The 22127-nt window shown below is 41.9% G+C and overlaps 1 protein-coding gene across 15 annotated transcripts in view; it reads left to right on the top strand.

Annotated features, from left to right (window-relative positions):
* Positions 1-22127, top strand: part of Rbfox1 (RNA binding fox-1 homolog 1) — a 2110633-nt gene that overhangs the window by 875953 nt on the left and 1212553 nt on the right. The gene's annotated exons all lie outside the window — the stretch shown is intronic.

Raw genomic sequence — 22127 nt, forward strand, 5'->3', positions numbered from 1 at the left:
TCAATAGTTCTGTATTGAAAAAAACAAAACAAAACAAGTTTTAGCAATAAAATTGCTATCATTTAAGAAAACCATCAAAATCATCAAAGATTCAGGAGGATGACTTGAGGAAATACTTATCTTTCTAGATGTGACTTTCCTTACAGGCTTGGAATTATATAGTAGATCTGAGGGTAAAGGGGCTTCTGTGGTCCATGAAAAATCACCCTGTGTCAAAGCGAACAGGTGGAATTATAGATAGTAGTGGAGAGCTAGCTGATTACAGGGCTACTTTTTCTTGGGTGGTATTACATGGCTGTTCTTCTTGCTGTGAAATTTGCATATACAAGTGGAGAAGAGGAAGAGGAGGAGGGGAGGAAGATGAAGAAGGAGAAAGAGGAGGAGGAAGAGGTGAAGAAGAGGAGGAGGAGGAGAAGAAGGAGAAGGAGGAGGAGGAGGAGAAGAAGAAGGAGGAGGAGGAGGAGAAGGAGGAGAAGGAGGAGGAGGAGGAGGAGGAGGAGGAGAAGGAGAAGGAGGAGGAGAAGAAGAAGGAGGAGGAGGAGGAGGAGAAGGAGGAGAAGGAGGAGGAGGAGGGGGAGGAGGAGGAGGAGCAGGAGGAGGGGGAGGAGGAGAAGGAGGAGGAGGAGGAGGAGAAGGAGAAGAAGAAGAAGAAGAAGAAGAAGAAGAAGAAGAAGAAGAAGAAGAAGAAGAAGAAGAAGAAGAAGAAGAAGAAGAAGAAGAAGAAGAAGAAGAAGAAGAAGAGCTGACAGTGCTAGCCCTTTACTCCATCCAAATGCCTTTGAGTCACCCTGATGAGTAAAAACTTGTATCACGCAGGGGATCAGAGCCAGGCTTTTGTTTCTAATCATAAAGGAACTTCCATCTCTATTCCCTAGTTGGAACATCTATCTTGTCATGCCTTTGAAGTTTCCCTTTCATATTTTCTGAAAAGTGTGAGAGGTTTTGTAAGTACAAAAGGGGTGGGAGCTATTTGTTATTTCGTTTGTTCAAAGCTATAGCGTATAAACGTAACCATGCCTATGACTTCATCTTCTTTCCCAAATACCATCAGTCTCCTATCCCCTTCAGTGTGCTGGGACAGCAAATGATAAGGAAACCAAGGGCTCATGGTAGAGTTTTAGAAGGAACATGACCCTCCCTGTCTCTGCCTACAGGACATGATGCCTCTTGAAAATGAATTCAGGTTCAGTCTGTATGCTCAGGCTGGAAGCTGTGGATCTAAGGGAGGCTGTGGTCCCAGAGATAATCAGTACAGTAGTGTATGAGAGCTCACATTAATCTGTCTATGGAGATGGGATTTTCTATCTTCAGCCATAGTCAGATGAAGAAAATGGAGTATTAATTTGCTGTTCCTTACTACTTACTAGTGAGCAAATATGATAATTTTTTGAAAAATTGAAAAAGAAAGAGGCAGGAAAATGCCTCATTGCTGATTGACTCTGAGGGATGGCACCTAACTGCTGCTCATTTATGTTGCTTTCCTTGAGACTAGAGCACCTGTATTAGAAACTTCAATCCATGCCAAAGGCCTGGAAATCACTTGATTAGGAAGGAGAGTTGAGTTCTGAGAGGTTGATCAGTTAGGGAAGAAGGGCTTGCTTTGGTTCACAGGTGAGGGTGCAGTGCATCATGGCAAGGACAGTGTGGAAAGTAGCTCCTTACTTTGAATCCAAAGCCAGGATGTACAGAATAGTAATGCATGTTGACGCTCTGCTTGCTTTCTGTTTATATTCATGACATATTTATATCTCTGACCCGTGGAATGGTGTTCTCCACATTTAGAGTGGCTTTTTCTACCTCAATTAATCTAAACTAGAAACTCTCACACACATGACCACTTAGATGTATCTCCATGGTGATTCTAGATCTTCTTGAGTTTGAAATTAGTGTTAGCCATCACACCTGGGAAGCAGTACACTGGCATTCAGAGGATTTCATGTCCCAGCACCCATGGGTGCTCTTCATTGTTAACATGGGATCCAGAGCTGGCCAGGAAACTGCCCTGGTATCTTCTGGAATCTCGCCAGAAACAGTGTCTGTGGGTTGGATCTGTGTACCTGACGTGGTTATTCAACAGTGTCTGTGGGTTGGGTCTGTGTACCTGACGAACTTATTCACCTTTCCCTGAATCCTGGATTTGATGCCATTGCTTTTCATTGCTGGTTTCTTTCTCAAGTATGTGTTCATCCTTTGCCAGTTAACCTTTCTTAGGACTCCTTTGGCCTTTGAGTACTTTAAATATGGTTGGCCAGTGTTCATAGTTTGCAGAGCTAGTTCCTATGAGCCAACGCTGATTTCCCAGATTTTCACATCCCTGGATGACGTGTTGCAATGTCACAGGAAATGCATGTTAGCAGGCTCATTGGTTGAACTTGGGCCTCAAAGCAATTTCCTACAACTTGTAAATTTAATGTCTAACAGAAGGCTTCCTTGACCTCTCCCACCTGTCAGATAACACTTTCATGCGTGCTGTGTCACAGTCATTAATCCATGAATTAATTAACGGGGAAATGATATTTTAATGTTTCCTTCTCTTGATTGTCAACTTGATTGGATGGAGAGGAGGTTTGTAAAGCATGCATCTGGATATGCCCTTGAGGGTCTTTCATTAGATTAACTAATGGAGGAGACCCAGCTGAATGTAGGTGGCACCCTCCTTAGGCTAAGGATCCAAAGAGAATAAAAGAGAAAACAAAAGATCTGCTAACCTCCTCTTCTCCTCTCCCTCTCCCCCTCCCCCTCCCCCTCCCCCTCCCTCTCCCTCTCTACTCATCTTTTCCTCCTCCTCCTCCTTCATCACCATCATCATTTCTTCTTCTTTTTTCTTCTTCTACCAAGGAATAGCTGTTTTGTTGCACTGTACCCTCTCCACCAAAATGAAATGAAATGTCTGAAATAGTGAGCAAAGCTATTTCCTTTCTCTGCATTGTTTTTCTGGGGTATTCTGTCACAGCAAGGAGAGAGTAGCAAATATATATACATTTAGTCTGTCACTTCTGACTCCAAGTAACAGTTGACTCCAAATGAACCCAGGTACTTTAGTCTCATGCTTCAGTAAAGCACATTGTCTCATTCTATATCTAGCATCCAGGAGACGAGGGATCCTTTGCTCAGAGCATCTTAGGAGCTTCCTTTGCAAGTTTTTGTTGTCATATTGCTTAAGCAGTCCATGTTACCTGTCTGAGAATGCTTCTGGGTACTTTCTGAGCCTATAGCTACCTTTTGATGGATCTCAACAAATATACTGGACTGACAGCACACCCAAATGATGATTATTACCTACTTAGATGCTCATAAACTTAATAGTTTTGCATACTTTACCATCTCTCTGTGGGCATAAAATGCCTCACATTCCAAACAAGTGAGTTGATCCCAAGTTCCTAGAACTAACCACATCAGATGCATTTCTTTATTGTTTTGATTTCATACTTCTGATGATGTATTCTTCAGTTCCTTGGCTGCTGTAGATAGTTCTTTAGAATAAGAACCTTGATGAAGTAGGAAAGAATAGAGCAACATGAGGATGACAAAGAGTAGGAAGTTAAAAACTGAGTAGGTTGGCTGGACAATGGAAGAAGTAAGAAAGCATCAGTTGGAATGTGGGAAGAAAAAAGTAAGAAGGGAAGGAGACAGGAAGAGAATAGGAAGGAAGAGATGAAAAGAGGGATGAACGTGATAGGCCAGAAAGCTGCAGGGATCTGCATGATTTTGAGCACATCCACTGAGCACTAGTGTTTGTTATGTCTGGATTCTTATGTAGGCACCAGGGATTCCCAATGCTGGTCCTCATGCTTGCATGGTATGTACTTATCAATAGAGACATCTTCTCAGTGCTGCTTAGTATCTTAATTGTTACTCAGGATGCAAACAATCTTAGTTCTCCCACTCTATGCAAAACTTTAGATTACTAAGCAAGCCAGGGTAGTAAATCATCAAGCTGCATGGCCCTTAACATCACACCAGACTAATAGGTCTTCTGCTTAATAATACAAGCAAAGGATCAGACCTCAGTGATCTTTAACCAAGACCCTTCTAACTTAGACTTTAGAAAATAAACAAGAGCCAGGCAGGGGTGGTGCACGCTTTTAATCCCAGCACTCGGGAGGCAGAGGCAGGCAGATTTCTGAGTTCGAGGCCAGCCTATTCTACAGAGTGAGTTCTAGGACAGCCAGGGCTATACAGAGAAACCCGGTTTCAAAAAAAGAAAGAAAAGAAAAAAGAGAGAAAAGAAACAAGAGTCAGAAAGTGTCCCACAACAGAGATTGAAGGGAAATGGCGTTATCCGAGTGAGACAGAGATGGATAAGTGACCATCAGCTGTCTCTCCTGGTCCTGCCTGGCTACTGAGGTGAGCCAGGGCATGACGATGTACTGGATAGCTCTATAACTCATCAAACATAGACATCCTGCCTGCTCTCTACTGTTCAATAAGCTAACATGTATGTGTTTTGTCCCTATTCACTGCATTGGAGATTCACAAGAATGGAAGCCAGTACTGCACCCCGGACCATGGAGGATAAGGGCAACCTTTCTGTTTATCTTCACCATTTATCAGTTCCCAATCAGAGGACCCAGGGAAAATGTCAGCTCAATATTTTTGCTAAATCCCTTCACTTAATCTAAAGATAAGGTCACTTGTGCTTCCACTCAACAAGGTGCTGCGAGTTGTTTATTTAAAACACCAATAAACCTGTAGGCATTTGTGGACACTGCAAAGGACCAAACCAGAACTAAGTATAAAGCTGGTTAATAAATCCTGGCAACAAGCTATTAAAAAGGACTATTAAACAAACCAATGCAAAAGCAGGGGAAGGTTACAGAGCTCTTGAAATTCTGAAAATCTCTAAATCTAAAAAAGAAACTTCTCTGCATTTTGATGGCTTGCTTTGTTTTAACACATTGAATAGTCTCTTTCTTGTAGACAGTTTAGACAATTCCTCGCATGTCTTACCTCTGTAAGTGCTAATCCCTCAAGTTCAAGGAGCAGTCTGTAAGGCACAAGTGTAAGCTTTAAGACAAACAGTGGGAATCAAGTATTGGTTACCATTAACTATGACTTAAAGATTTCTATTTGTGATGGGGGAAAGGGGAGTTGAGACAGGGTAACATTAGTCTAGGCTAGACTTGAACTTGTTCTTTAGTCAAATATAACAAAAATTGATGTTATTACTGGTTGGAACCTATGGATCACTGAGAAGCAGACCCCTGTCCTGCCATTTGGTTTATGTACACAGGTATCTATGTGTACATATATGGCTGAACACAACTTTCTCAAGTTGGCTGCCCATTTGTGTGTAAATGGCATGTATGTGAATATGTCCATATGTGTGCATGCATATGCATTTGTGGAGAATCTAAATGTTGTCTTCCTGAATCACTCTCCAGCTCATTTTGTTGAGACAGGGTCTCTCAATGAACCTGAAACTTGCTGATTTGACTAAACTGAATGGCCAGCAGGCTCCAGAGATTCAGATCCTGCCTGTACCAGCACTGGGGTTACTCATGTACACTGACACACCTGGAGTTCATGTGGGTTCTGAGGAGGTGAATTTGGATCCTCACGCATGCACGAAAAGTATTTTACCAGTGAGTGATCTTCACAACCAGTGTGGCTGCCTCTCATTGCTATCTCATCCCAGTCTTTCCATGTTAAGGAAAGTAAATCATCTTGAAAAAGTTGCTAAAGTTACTGAACTATATTGTGATACATGCCAGCTTGCTAAGCCCCTGAGCTGTGTGTCAACAGTAATACTGTGGCAATCCTTCTATCTACTTCTTCCTTTCTTCCTTCTAAACTAGCCAAGGACAGTTGAATGTCCAGTTCTTGCTGAGTGCTGAGAATTTTACAAGGAGTGGACATGACAGAAAAGGGTTTTCACCTGTGGTAGAACTGAAGTCAAATTTTTAAGCAAATTAAAGAATGCAGTCTTTCTTATGTGTGAGGGGGGTCCCAGCCATATCTATTGATAGCCTAAGAGTTTTACAGTCTCCTATTTAAGACTTGGTCCTCAGTGGCACAAAGGTCACCAGTGAGACTTTTGAGAAGTGTTGTGGGTCATGAAGACTTTGCTATCTCTAGTGGATTGAGTCATTGCTAGACTCATACCAGGATAGTCTTCTAGGACATTATGGAATGCGAGGAGGTGGAAGTGTTGAAGAGAACGTTGTCTGGGGGATTCCATCTTCTTCCTGTCCTTGCTTGCCTCACTTTTGGGCTGCTGTAAAGTGGGAGATTCTTCTGACTTGTGTCCCAACACTGACATTCTGCCTTGATGAAGACTTACCACAAGGAGTCCAAGCCATCATGGGCCAAGACCCCAGGAAATGTGTATATTCACTGTGGTGTGAAGCCAATGAACTTGAAGCTCTGCACAGCTTGATTTCAGACAGTGAAGAAGGCCAAGGCCATTCCTTAACCCATGCATTTCTGCTCATCAGGTTCTGGTTTCCTCCTTTGGGGGTTGGCTAACCTTCCCCCTGGGCCTTCCTCATACTTCTTGAAGGACACGGCCCTCTGTGGGCTGCCTCTTCCCTCAGCAATGACCATTTGTACTTCACAGGGGCAGACTCTTCCCACCACTCCATAAACCTGCAGGCCCTGCAGAATCAATGCCCACTTACAGCTGCTAATGCATTAATAACAGAAATGTCCCTGGCCGTGACCTGCCTGAGTCATTACCCACCTATCATAAGAGGCAATTTCAAGCAGATTGACTAGCGATCGGTGTCCTCCCTGGCATCCATGCAGGGAGACACATGGCTGCCTTCACAACCTCTGAGCAGATGGCCAGAGCACGTAATTGCTTGCCTCGGCCGGTGCGGGTCTAGCTCCAGGCTAGGGAACCTCCATGTCTTGCATGCAAAGCTGAGCTCTCTCACCCTGGGGCACTGATCCAAGTGCATCAGGCTTTCATTTCAAAACAGAATCCAAGCTCACACTGACCTTCTTTGTGCTGATTTTGAACTTAAGGCACTGGAAAGTCTCTGAAGATGTAGAGAATTAAAGCTTCAGTGTACCTGAGGCACTCAATACTTATGGCTGTCCTGCAGCCAGTTTTAAACACTATCATAACCTATGGTCCAAAGCTGAGGTGTAGGCTTCTACCATTAAGATTTTTGTCCCGGCTCATTTTTCCATCACCAATAGTCATGCCTGTGGGCCTCGGGAAATGGCTTAGGAGGTAAAGTGCTTACTGCGTAGGCGTGAGGAGCTGAGTTCAGATCTCAGCACCCACCTAAAATCCTGCTGATCAGCATGTCCCTGTAACCTCAGATACAGCTGGGGATTAGGGCCAGGTAGTTGTCAGGGACCAGCTAGTGAATCTGAAGCATCAAGCTTCAGGTGAGTGATAGACCTTGTATCAAAACAAATTGGGCTACTGGGATGGCTCAGTGGGTAAGGCACTTGGTGCCAAGCTTGAGGCTCTAAGTTATATTCTCCTAGTCTACATGCTAGAAAGGAAAAACCAACTCCCCAAAGTTAGTTGTCCTCTGTCCTCCACTTGCACACAGTGACACAGAGAGAGAGAGAGAGAGAGAGAGAGAGAGAGAATACATAATGTAATTTAAAATGATTTAAAGATTGAATATGACTGAGGGAGACACCTAATACTGAACTCTAGCCTCCACATGAGTTCGCCAACACATACATGTATACACTACTTACACACACACGCACACACACATACACACACACACATACACACTTTTTTTTATTACGTATTTTCCTCAATTACATTTCCAATGCTATCCCAAAAGTCCCCCATACCCCACTCCCCACTTCACTACCCACCCATTCCCATTCTTTTGGCCCTGGCATTTTCCTGTATTGGGGCATATAAATTTTGCAAGTCCAATGGGCCTCTCTTTCCAGTGATGGCCGACTAGGCCATCTTTCGATATATATGCAGCTAGAGACAAGAGCTCCGGGGTACTGGTTAGTTCATCATGTTGTTCCACCTATAGGGTTGCAGATCCCTTTAGCTCCTTGGGTACTTTCTCTAGCTTCTCCATTGGGAGCCCTGTGATCCATCCAATAGCTGACAGTGAGCATCCACTTTTGTGTTTGTTTGGCCCCGGCATAGTTTCACAAGAGAGAGCTATATCTGGGTCCTTTCAGCATATCTTGCTAGTGTATGCAATGGTGTCAGTGTTTGGAAGCTGATTATGGGATGGATCCCTGGATATGGCAGTCTCTAGATGGTCCATCTTTTCATCACAGCTCCAAACTTTGTCTCTGTAACTCCTTCCATGGGTGTTTTGTTCCCAGTTCTAAGAAGGGGCACAGTGTCCACACTTTGGTCTTCATTCTTCTTGAGTTTCATGCGTTTAGCAAATTGTATCTTATATCTTGGGTATCCTAAGTTTTGGGCTAATATCCACTTATCAGTGAATACATATTGTGTGAGTTCCTTTGTGATTGTGTTACCTCACTCAAGATGATGCCCTCCAGGTCCATCCATTTGGCTAGGAATTTCATAAATTCATTCTTTTTAATAGCTGAGTAGTACTCCATTGTGTAAATGTACCATATTTTCTGTATCCATTCCTCTGTTGAGGGGCATCTGGGTTCTTTCCAGCTTCTGGCTATTATAAATAAGGCTGCTATGAACATAGTGGAGCATGTGTCCTTCTTACCGGTTGGGACATCTTCTGGATATATGCCCAGGAGAGGTATTGCTGGATCCTCCGGTAGTACTATGTCCAATTTTCTGAGGAACTGCCAGACTGATTTCCAGAGTGGTTGTACAAGCTTGCAATCCCACCAACAATGGAGGAACACACACACACTTTAAAAAGTCATACTAACAAAGGCTGCATGGTGGATTAAGCTAACACCCTAACTCTTTGCCTTGTATACCTGAGATGTATCCTTGATGCCAGCTTAGAGTTTGTTTCTTGAAATCTGTAAACCTTTTTTCCTTGGAGCAAATTCCTGATCATGAAGCTATGAGAGGTAGTCCTCAAGTGTATTGATCTGACTTACTTATTATGACAAATTCTCCTGAAAGAAACAACTTAATGGTTGGCTTTGGCTCATGCTTACAGAGGATCCAGGCCACCCAGATGGGAAGGGTATGGCGGACCAGAAAAATTTACATCATGGTCTTTTATAAGTAGGAGACAAGGACATGGGGAGTGTGGAGAAAAGAGAGCGAGGGAGTTGGGGAGGGAGCAGAAGGGGAAAATTGGGAGACTGTGAGAACGAGATGAGCAGCAAAAGCAGAGTGAATGAATATATGCCTTTATGCCTCTTCCAGCTAGCTTTCCCCATCCCATTCATCCATGCAAGCCTTTACTCTGTGGCATGGTGCCACCCACAGTCACCAAACACCTCTCCAGCACACATTTCCTTGTTCCTGCATAGAAATATCCCCCCAGACACACCCAGGACTATGCTCTACTATATCAGGTCTTACCATCCCATGACGTTGATAGTCAAGCTTAACTCTAGTAGCTAAATGATCTAAATCTTTCTGAGCCTGGCTGTGCATTGCTAGCAGTTTTTAAAGTGTTTGGTGAGAGTATGTGAACAGCTCATTGTAGTCTGGGCTTCCAACACTTCTGACTCATCCATCTCTGAAGAAAATGGAGGCAAACTCTTTGTTTAATTTGTGCCTTCAAGAAACTTACAGAAAAGGGAGAGGAACCATACCAAAAGATTACCTTACTCTATCACAGATGAATGTTTCAAAAACGGAAGGTGTTTAAATAGGGTTCTCCTGTCTCTACCTTTCCTGTGCTTGGATTTCAAGTGTTTACACCATGCCTGCCTATTTACATACATGCTGGGAACTGATCTGTTTTCACAGCTATCTGGACTATTTCTCCAATCTTCCTTCAGACATTGCTTCAAAGACAGGTGCCTCTTTCACTCTGAATCTGTGCTGGATGCACTGTTATTCTTTGGCAATAGCAAGGAGATACTGGAAGTCTGAGGCATGCTGGTGCACTGTGTAGTCCAGGTCAATGCTTATACCCGTGGACTCTCATATAAGAAAGCTGTTCTACATACTGCACTGTGTTCTCAGAAGATCTTCACAGAGTACGCACATCCATAATACTGGATTTGGCAAAATCTATCAGGGAGATTCTCAGAACTGCTCACTGCAAGGTCAGACAAGCTGTGAGCTGAGATTACTATGGCTGCATAGACCAATAGGCCCTATCTACAAGTTCATTTGGATTCTAGAAAAGGAGTCAGCCATCTGCAAGGGTCAAGTGCTGACTTTGAGACACACATATGGAAACTCAAGTATTGGCTTTCTGTTTATCATGAGTCTATTCTCTCTCTCTCTCTCTCTCTCTCTCTCTCTCTCTCTCTCTCTCTCTCTCTCTGTGTGTGTGTGTGTGTGTGTGTGTGTGTGTGTGTGTGTGTGTGTATAGGTGGGGAATTGAGACACAGTGTCATTGGCTAAAGCTGCCCTTGAAGCTACCATCTAGCCAAACATAACCTTTATTTTCTGGTCCTCTTGTCTCTGTCTCCCAAGTGTTGGGGATAGAGATGTGTCTTAGAACACCTAATTTGTGTGCTGTTAGGGACTGAATGCAGGATCTTGTCCATGCTAGAAAAATACTCTATCAACTGAGCTATCTCTCAAGCCTGTTTCTTAACCTTTATTAGCCTCCATTTCTTCTTATCTCTCTATGCCAACAGTAACCTCTAGTACAGCAGTTGTTAACCTGTGGGTCATGACTTCCTTTGAGGGTTGAATGACTCTTTGATAAGGGTCACATATCAGACATCTTGTATATCAGATATTTATATTATCACATAACCATTGCAAAATTATAATTATGAAGTCGCAACAAAAATAATTTTGTGGTTGGGTATCATCATAACAGGATGAAATATATTAACGAGTTGTACCATTAGGAAGGTTGAGAACTGTACCATTAGGAAGGTTGAGAACCATTGCATTAGTGTGAGTGTGGGGGGGGGGGTAAGAGAGAGAGAGACAGAGAGATGGAGACAGAGACAGAGAGACATAGAGAGAGACAGAGAGAGACACACACACACCGAGAGAGAGAGAGAGAGAGAGAGAGAGAGAGAGAGAGAGAGAGAGAGAGAGAGAGAGAGAGAGAGAGAGAGAGAGAGAAGATGAAAATCCTTTTAGTGCACAAGAAGGATATCTGTGAATGAAAGATCTAGGGAAGTGCTGGACCCCAGGAATAGCACTTTGGCATTGGTCAGCTCAGCCAGAGATATGCCACAAACTCTTCTGCTTCAGTTTAGGAAAGATCTTGCTGCTTCTGATGAGGAAAGAAGAAGGCTCAGTTGACAAGCAGCTAGGGAGAAGCCCATGAACTTTGGAGGCCTGGGACCCAAGGAGAGCACTGGAGGTTACCAAGAATCACGCCAAAATCTTATTTGTTTTTGTACTTTTCCTCTCTACCTTGTCATTGCCATTTTATACTCCAGCCACATTAACCTATTCCTTCAAAACTCTTATGATGGAAATGATATGGCAGGGAATATTTTATGAAAGGTTTGTAGAGCGAAGGATTGCTGTCTAGGCCCATGCAGCAACCCATTTCTTCCTCATTATGACCTAGTGGATGTGTTTTGCTCATTATTGGTATTCCAGACAATGACATGGGAACATGGAGAGGTTGGTAAGCAATCATCATAATTGGAGTTCACTCTGATGATGGAGAAGATTGTGGGTATGGAGTAGAGGTGATGATGGAGATGATCATAAAGATTAGGAAGAGGATGGCAAACAATGACAGAGATGATAGTGGAGATGAATTTGAACTCCAGACTTTTCTTTTTGAGAGTCCACACTCTAGAGAACTCTTTTTAAACACTAGTCTTAACCCGGAGACAAAGTACTGATGGCTTTGATTCTCATGACATCACCACCAATGATGGATCTGGGCTTCTAACTTTGTGGAGTTGAGGATTATTTTTTTGTCTAAGCCTTTGGCTAGTCCTGGGTCATAGTTATCCCATTGTTTCTCAAAAAGTGGGAAATAAAATTAATGATTAGTTTGAATTTTATAAAAAGTAGACTACTATATATTTTTCTGTTCTCTTTTTTCCAAGCAAACAAACAAGGAAAACCAAAATTCAACCAACCAACAAACAAAACAATTAACAACAACAAAAAAAGGAGAAGTTATATTGCACTATAATATAAATGTGTCTTTGTGTATGTTTATGCATATGCAAAATACATGTAAATATGCATATACACATATACATATAGATTAGTATTGTTAATATTCACAAAATTTAGTACAAATTTGTGAAGATGGGAAAATAAAAAATGGCTTATAACATTTGACTCAAAATTTTAAAAAAGATGTTTTTTATTAAAAGTATGTGGCCTGCCACAGCAAGGCAGGAGCCATAGTTGATATCCAATTCCTGTTTTGGGTTTCATTCCACACACAAAGCATAATGCTTTGAAGAGCCTATAGAGACCGCTACAAAGTCATGTGAGTCTTCAGTCATAATAATTGTCTTATAGTACTGGGGGGATTTATCAAACCCTCTAGCCTTCTCTAAGATCTTTGATCAGGAATATAGTCAAAGGCAATAAATCAGAACCAGCTCTTTACTTTGGCCTATGATATTCTTCTTCATAAAAGTTGATATCTCACCATTTTGAGCAGGTAGTTATAAAATCTCACAAATTCATTCAACATAAGTATAGAATGCTCTCCTCTTGCCTGGCATGACACTCTCCATAGCAACACAGTAGAAGCATGCTTCTCGGATTCATAGGGTACATGGCCTCCAGAGTAAAGATATATTAGACAAATAATCGTACGCAGAGATATGATCATAAATTCAATTCAGTGAGCTCACACAAAGCTTGCTGGAAATGTGGTAGTTTAATGTGGGAATCAAGCTACTAATACTTGAGTGTAGCCATTCCAGAAACTAGGCTTTGGGTAGAGGTGAAGCACTTGATGCTTTTAAGAAGATCAGAGAAAGTGTGCTTGAAAGAGAAGTCTGGGTGGAAGTCATGGGTGGAGTTGAAGAGCAGTGACAGGAAAGAGATTTGTCCGGGTGGAGAGTTCATATTGGACCCTGTTAAAGCAATCATCAAGGAATATGAAAAAGCAAAAATATGACATTGCTTATATCTCAACAATATTACTATGGCTAAAGTAGTGAAAAAGACTTGGGAAGAAGGAATAGTCTAGGCAAGGAGAATAGTTAAGACATTATTAGAGTCTTGGTCTTAGTCTTGGAGGGAAGGATGACAGGATGACTGTAGTTGGGGATAGAGTTGTACCTATGGTCATGGAATGAAATGAATGTAATATATCTGTGTATTCTTGTAATTATTTACTTCTTTACATGTATTTATCATTGATCTACTCATATATATTTACTTACATCTTAGCTATCATCTAGTTATGCCTAACTTCATCATCTATTATATCTCTATCATCCACATGTGTATTGTCTCTTATCTCTTGTTTTGCATCTACCTATCATCTATCAATTAATCATCAGAGTATATATATGTATATATATATATATGTATTGCTATAATTTCTCTCTCTCTCTCTCTATATATATATATATATATATATATATAGCTATAGTCTGACATCATCCTATCTATCACTTATTTAATGTGTATGAAATCCAACTTTTGAATCAATACACTGTAACACAGTGTTACTAGAATATTCATAGTCTTAGCCAAATCATAACATTGTGTTTCTTTTATTTTTCACTTTTTAATTATTTTATGTACCTTGAGATAGGATAGAGGGTTCCTTCCACTTTCCACTCCCAAGGTGGTCTGCTTGGTTTCTGCTGTCCCCTGTACTCTTCCATGTTGCCCTGAATGACACCATTTGTTTTGCCCAAGTTTCTCACACTTTAAAGGATGACATACTTAATAGTTCTGTCACTGTGTCAAATAGGCTGCTGAAAAGATACAAGTGATGCCTGCAGGAGATGGAGCCATCTCAGCAGTTTGTGTAACACCAACAGGGTGTGAGGGAACAGGAAAATAATTAGTTTAGCTGGATGTAAATGGAAGATTGGAGAAGAACCTGCGATTGTGCGGCAGAGCAAGGCAAGGCTTGTTGAAAGTTTGAGGATGAAAAATTGACTCAGCAGCTATGCAAATGAAAGCACCATGAAGAGACTCATAGTGACAGGAAAAGTAGCAAAAGTAGCATGGCCTGAATCCAATCCACTTGCATTAACAGGGGGTTTTACAGCCATTCAAGGCTTTTGAGATCAAATGAGGGGGAAGCTAATGATAAGACACCAAAAAGGGGCACCGATGAAAGGTGAAGAATGGTGTTTCAGAGTGTGTGACTTCTTCAAGCAGAGATTACAAAGGCTGAGCAACAATTGTAAGCCACATAAGCAGGTAAATGTGCTAGATATATCAGGACTAGGGCTGAATATGGAGAGTTATCCAGCTCCATGATAGTAAATTTTCTTTACCTCTCTAGACATCAAGTCTCTTCTTTTTTTTATTAGATATTTTCTTCATTTACATTTCAAATGCTATCTGCAAAGCCCCCTATACCCTCTGCCTGCCTTGATCCCCAACCCACCCACTTCCGCTTCCTGGCCCTGGCATTCCCCTGTACTGGGGCATATGATCTTCGTAATACCAAGGGTCTCTCCTCCCATTGATGGTCTACTAGGCCATCCTCTGCTACATATGCAACTAGAGACACAGCTCTGGGTGGTACTGGTTAGTTTATAATGTTGTTCCTCCTATAGGGTTGCAGATCCCTTTAGCTCCTTGGGTACTTTCTCTAGCTCCTTCATTAGGGGCCCTGTATTCCATCCAATAGATGACTGTGGGCATCCCCTTCTGTATTTGCCAGGCATTGGCATAGCCTCACAAGGGAGATAGCTCAGCAGTTAAGGACACTGACTGTTTTTCCGAAGGTCCTGAGTTCAAATCCCAGTAACCACATGGTGGCTCACAACCACCTGTAATGAGATCTGATGTCCTCTTCTGAGGCGTCTGAAGATAGCTACAGTGTACTTACATATACTAAATAAATAAATAAATAAATAAATAGTCTTCTTTACAAAACATTTTTCTCACAGTAGGACTTGTCATTGCTTTTCCATGCACGCATGCACACTGCACATATGCATAGACCCTCATGCACATAACTGGCTACCTCAAAGCCATTGTAGAGGTGCTGGCAGGAGGAGGTGGGCAAGAAAATGCCCTCTATTAGTTATTTATGGGATTTCTAGGATATGATCATTTTATGAATGTTTACTACCAAGTCAGCATAAACAATGACCCGGCTTAGAAAAGTTAATAGGTATTAGGGAAAACCACACACACACACACACACACACACACACACACACACACACATGTAAAGAGTCTGTGGAGGCAGCTCAGTTGGTAAAATGCTTTCTGCACAAGCATGAGGAGATGTGTGATCCCCAGCACCTGTATATAAAACAGCCCAGGTACGGTTACACATACACAAACATAACTCTCGGGTAGGTAGGCAGGTAGGCCCCTGAGACTTGCTAACCAGCTAGCCTAGCAAAACTGCTGAATTCCATGTAGAAGTGAGAGGCCATGTCTGAAAACTCAAGGTAAAAAGGTGTCTTAAGGAACACTTGCAATTGAAAAATACCAGTGAGCTGGCTCAGTGAGGGTAAGGACTACTTACTGGCCTCTTCAGTGAAGTATTTTATTAAGTCAACTGGATATTCCAGAATAGTTTTTATGCATTGGAAAGGTGGTGCCTGCCTCTCCTGTACTCACATACTCTTCAACCTGGGTATCTGGCCTGGGCCAAAGGGAGTCTATAGTTGGGTTTGGTAAAATCAAGCTTCAGGCTTCGGGCAGGCAAGTAGATTTTCAAGGTTTGCCAAGGCTGCTTAGTAAAGGCTCCTTGAAGTTCTGTTGGGAGGAATTCATCTGTGCTCGGCAAGAATATGCTGAATATGCTGTGATTGATTGGAAGTGTCTTGCAGCAACACAGAGGGTGGAGTGAAGTCTTCTATTCTACTCTAGACTGGAAGGCATTTTCCCTTGTGATCATAGACGGGGAACGATTTTCTTCTAGAGATTGTATGTACTTGTCTTGGTGACTAAACATCTCTGTGAATTAGGTTCATGTTATTGTCAAACAAGAGAGAAAAATGTCATCTCATAGTCCCAGGAGCATGTTACCATTCAGATGGCATTACTTATCAGACTTCTAACCAACTCTTCTTTCAGCATGATGGTTTAATTGTAGGAATTTTATTCTTGTGAATTCACCGAGGGAATTCTGTTTTTATGAGGCTCAATCCATTTATTCCTTTGGATTCTGCAGTAGATTTTAGTGTTAAATGTAAGAAAAACACAGGGGGCGTGGCTTGGGTCCATCCAGTTCAGAAAAAGCAAGTTAGAATGGAATCTAGTGGCTTTCCACAGCTTTGAATATTGGGGTCACAAGTGTGGGATCTTTGTGTTGTATGCCTCTGTTTCATACTTTAATTCTAAATAGAAATGATATCAGAGAAGAGATGAGAGGAAGGTGCAGAAATATACTCTCAGTAAATACACCTAGGGAAAATGACATACCTTCAACTGATTCTATTAATCATAACAAGAGATGTAGTAAAATATAATTAAATAAAGATTAAATAAAATGGAAGATATAGAAGAATAGCTTACCTGCCTTGTGATACTTTATAGTTTACTGAGCTTTGACTGTTTTTCTTTTTTATTTGCTTTGGTTTGTTTTGGGTATTGTGTGTTTTCATGGACTTGTACTGAATGCTAAGTGGAAAGATGGAGGGGGTCTGTGCTGGAGAAAAAGTTACAGGGCTGTCAGAGTTAAGTCAACATCTTTGAAGCATGCCTCTGGCAGTTGTGAATTTCTGGACCACTCTGAGCTCCTGTCTCTTCATCTGACAGTGGATATGCAAGCAGTCTCAAGCTCTATTAGAAGTCAGAGATGATATTTTCTAGTTCCCTCTATTTGCCTAAGAATTCCATGAATTCATTGTTTTTAATAGCTGAGTTGTATTCCATTGTGTAAATGTATCACATTTTCTTTATCCATTCCTCTATTGAGAGACATCTGGGTTCTTTCCAGCTTCTGGCTACTATAAATAAGGCTGCTATAAACTTAGTGGAGCATGCATCCTTATTACATGTTGGAGCATCTTCTGGGTATATGCCCAGGAGTAGTATAGCTGGGTTCTCTAGTAGTACTATGTCCAATTTTCTGAAGAATTGCCAAATTGATTTCTAGAGTGGTTGTACCAGCTTACAATCCCACTAGCAGTGGAGGAATGAGAATACACATGGTATTCACTCACTGATAAGTGGATATTATCCCAGCTTGGAATACCCAAGATACAATTCACAGACCAAATGAAGCTCAATAAGAAGGAAGGCAAAAGTATGGATACTTCGGTCGTTCTTAGGAGGACGAACAAAATACCCATGGGAGGAGATACAGAGACAAAGTGTGGAGCAGAGACTGAAGGAAAGGCCATCCAGAGACTGCCCCACCTGGGGATCCATTCCATATATAGTTACCAAACCCAGACACTATTGTGGATGCCAACAAGTGCTTGCTGACAGGAATCTGATATAGCTGTCTCCTGAGAGGCTCTACCAGTGCCTGACAAATACAGAGGTCGATGCTCTTAGACAACCATTGGACTGAGCACAAAGTTCCAAGTGGAGGAGCTCGAGAAAAAACCCAAGGAGCTGAAGGAACTTGCAGCCCCATAGGAGGAACAACCAACCAGTACCCCCCGAAATCCCAGGAACTAAACTACCAACCAAAGAACACACATGGATGGACCCATGGTTCCAGCTGTATACGTAGCAGAGGATGACCTTGTTGGACATCGATGGGAGGAGAGGCCCTTGGTCCTGAGAAGGCTCGATGCCCCAGTGTAAGGGAATGCCAGGACAGGACGTGGGAGTGGGTGGGTTGGATGAGTGGGTGAGCAGGAGGAGGAGGAAGGGGATAGGGGTTTTTGAAGGGGAAACCAGGAAAGGGGATAACATTTGAAATGTAAATAAAGAAAATATCTAATAAACAAAAAGGAAAGGGAAAACAAAAAAGAATTAGAGATGCCATGGTTCAAAGAAGCAAAAACCCATTCTTCCTAAGTAGCCATTCAACCTTGTACTCTGCCTTGGAATGGGCTTGTGGTTCTCAGAGAACTGGATTTAATGTCTCACTGACTTGCAGTTCTGGCTTGGTCTCATACTATTTTCAAACATCTCTCTCTATCAGTTTCTTCATGTTGAGCTATTTCTAAAGAACTGGAAAGCTGTCTGCTGATGATCTGGCAGGTGTGGAGATAATGTCTGCAGTAGAGCAGGATCCTGATTGTAAAGCATTGTGGTATGTTAGGCTGAGTACATATAAGGCCAAAAAGGACATGGGAAGTCCATGTGTGCTGATCGTCTTCCATGAATGGTGGCAAAGGGGCTGTGAGCCTAGTCAAAGCTACTTCATGTTCAATTTCACTCAGTGAGCATCTAGAGTGTGGGATTAAGATATATTCAATGTTAGGGTCCTTACCTAGCATGCAGGAAGGCCTAGGTTCATTCCCAAGTGTCTGCCCTATGGCTGCAGGCTATTTAACCTTCTTCCTTTTCTGTTGGAATTCAGGATAATTTACAACATGCTCAATGGAAAATTCCATTGAGAGAAATATTTTTCAGCGTGACCCATGTGGTGAAACCTGCTGGGTTAGAGCATGCCCAGTACTCACCACTTTCCACTCACAGAGATTTCAGGAAATGAACTTTGTTTATCCATTGTTTGAGCTGGGTGCTTCCCAATTGTATACACTGTATATTATTTCTCCTGTTTCTTTTTTTAAAAGATTTTTTTTATGTGAGCACACTGTTGCTATCTTCAGACACATTAGAAGAGGGCATTGGATCCCATTACAGATGGTTGTGAGCCACCATGTGGTTGCTGGGAATTGAACTCAGGACCTCTGGAAGAGTAGTCAGTGCTCTTAACCACCACTGAGTGCTCTCTCTCTCTCTCTCTCTCTCTCTCTCTCTCTCTCTCTCTTTTCTTATCAACAAAGTCTCAAAGAAAGACTCAGCAAAAACAAACAAACAACAAAAAGTGCTGTGTACTCCTTTGTAAAGTAATAGCTTCAAAATGATATTTTATCCACAATGATTCACTGCCCCCCTTAGCCTATAAAGTCCCCCTCTCTCCAGCACTGTGCTTTCTTGTTTGTAAACAATCCTTTCCTATTTCCTGTTTGTGTGTTGTGATGTGTGTGTGTGTATGTGTGTGTGTGTGTTGTGTGTCTTTACATGTTATCTAGGGTCTATGGATGAGAAGGACATGTGTCATTTGTCTTTCTGGCTATGGCTCAGGTGGCTTCCTGGGATGATCTGCAGTGACCCTTTGCTTTCTCTCTTTGCTCACTATCGTTTACCTCCCGTTCCCTATGCCATGTTGTGATGCTGCACCAAGTCCTCCCAAACTGAGCAGCTGCTTGCATGATGCCCTTGAAGGTTGCAGCCTCAGATTGTAAGCTAAAATAAACTTGAATTACTCAGTGGTGGTTAGTGCCCTAAGACATAGCAGAACAGTGCTGAGACTAAATGGTATGTACTGAAGTGGGGCAGCATGGCAGAGCAGCTGGCATAGCTACATGGGAGTGGCAAATCATTCATAAGTCTGAACAGAGAGACAGTATGCAAGGGTGTAGCTTTGTTAAATGCAGTGAATGAGAGGTGGACTATGCTAAATATACTTGTGCGTTTTCATTCTAGTAAATGACTGAGGAAGGCCTAGGTAATATTTTCATATATAAGACCATATCTGGAAAATAACACACACACACACACACACACACACACACACACATTACCATTATGATGACAGCATCCCTGAATACCACATAAAACTGGCCCCACACTGAGATGAATCCTCTATATTTTCCAAGCATCTTTCTAAGAAGCTGCTTATCCCTCTGTGGGATAACACTCCTTGTGTACCAACTGCTCATAATCAGAGCATGTATGCTCTTCCTCTAGTCCAAATTCATGCCAAGTCTCTAAGTAGATAACATATTCATAAAGCCACAAAGCAAGAAATTGGTCTTTGAGGAACTGTTTTTTGCTACCTGACACACAGACAATAACTTAAGCAATTTTATCTAAGTAATTCAAATAATATTGGTTTGTGGTATGTAAAACACCATATTTTACTATCAGACATCTTTGATTAATACTGTCTGATAGTGACTAGGATCTCTTCCTGCTGTAGCATAGATAATATTTGATAGATATCTCATTTCCTCTACACCTCTCTTGGATGTCTTTCCATTCCAATACAAAAATATACACATGTTCCATTTGATCCATTGTTGTAAGCCATGGAAGGGATTATACCAAAATTTCTGTCTTTGACACAATGTTACTCTTTTGATAACTTATCATATTTTAAAGTTTATCAGCATCCTCTCCATGGAAATACCTGAAGTTATTATTCAGGTTTCACCCAGGATCTAAATTATGTGTAGCAGTGGCTGGAGAGCATTCAGAGTATGTGTGGAAATGAAGTTTAGATACAGAGACTCCTCCTTCACATATACTTCAGGAAAATCAAGGAAAGGTTGGGAGAATACTCAGGGGTGTGCCTGTATGGGAATTTGAACTTCTTATAGGCATATTACTTGACTTATATTAATATTTATGTTTGAGAGCTGCAGCTTAATACAGTTAAAGCAAAGAATAATCCCTACACCCATGAAACACTTGAACTGAACACAGCCCTTCCTTTCTTTTAAAGAGTGCTTTAAAGGCTGTAAATCCCCCAGTGTGGCTACCCGACTGTGTAATTCCATATTCATTGTTTCTCTAAGTCTCACAATTGCACCCAGGAGACCCTGAGAAGGTCTGTTCTTCTCTGAGAAGTACATGTCTGTCCAACGTGTCAGGATTGTGATCATTAATACTGTTTGTGCTTGCTTTGGAGAGTGAAGGACAATTTGAATCCTGTAGGCATTTATCAAAATGTGCTTCTGATTTCCTGCCACGGTAACATGTGTGATCTAACTGAACGCCTGAGCAAGGAACACATAACTGTCATAACCCAGGAGAAAGAAAGAGGGCCCAGTGAAGGGTGGTGAGTAAACCAATATAATCATAGAACTGGTTAGCTCCCAGAGAGCCGAACCCAGGGGCAGGCACACACAATTAAATAGAGTGGTCAGAAACAGGGATTTGGCTAGATCTCAAGGGAAAGGTTTTGGAGACAAACCTCCATAAGTTTGTTACCTTATTGATAATTTACTATATGTCTAGCACTGTGCTTCTGATGAAGGTGGAATTGAAAGTATAGCCACTCATTCCAATGTTCCTGGAATTGAGGACCTTCGTACTAAGAAAGGGTAGTTCTAGCCAGCAAAATCAGTCATTCCTCATTGAAGGAACAACCCATAAAGTGTTGAAGATGTGTGCATGATAACCAACCGGTTTTGTCTGCTGACTTGATCAGACTGAAAACCACCTACAAGGTTGGTAAAGTCTGTATTTGTGAGGATGTTTCCAGAAGCAGTGAGTTCATGGGTGTTGTGACCTTTAAGAATGGTTTGGCCAGTTGATAGATTCCAAACTTGGCTATTGGACAGTGATAGAACTGTGGTAGAGGAGAGCTGGTTAGAGAAAGAGGGCATTGGAATGTGCCTTTGAGGGGTGTGTCTTTCACTGTCCCTCCTTTCCCAGCCATATGAAGCAAGAGGCTTCCATCTGCCCTGTTGATTTCCTGCCTGCCCACAGCTCAGAAATACTAGTCTAGTGACCATGAACCCAAACTTTGGAAACTATCAAAAATCTCTGAGTTGATTTTCTTGTTTTGTTTTTTATTTTTGTTTGTTTGTTTGTTTGTTTGTTTTCCACAGCCAGATAAATGGGGCTAATCCAGGGAGGGGGTTCCTGAGTGGGGAAAGCCTAACTGTTTTTAGTGTGAGGAAAAAAGTGGAGTATGATGGCCCAGCTAGGAAGAGTTCACACCAAGGTAGGCTAAGTGCAAAGAGTCATGAAGGGCGAGGTGTGGCTGCATATCTGGGTACCCTTTGATAACACTAACACCAGACCACCAAAACCAACATGGCAGCAAGAGGACCAGGTATCACCAAAAATACACTGGATCAGCTGCAATGTG

This window comes from Mus caroli, unplaced genomic scaffold, assembly GCF_978045245.1.
Source record: "Mus caroli unplaced genomic scaffold, Mus_caroli_1 scaffold_17, whole genome shotgun sequence".
Taxonomy (NCBI): Eukaryota; Metazoa; Chordata; class Mammalia; order Rodentia; family Muridae; genus Mus; species Mus caroli.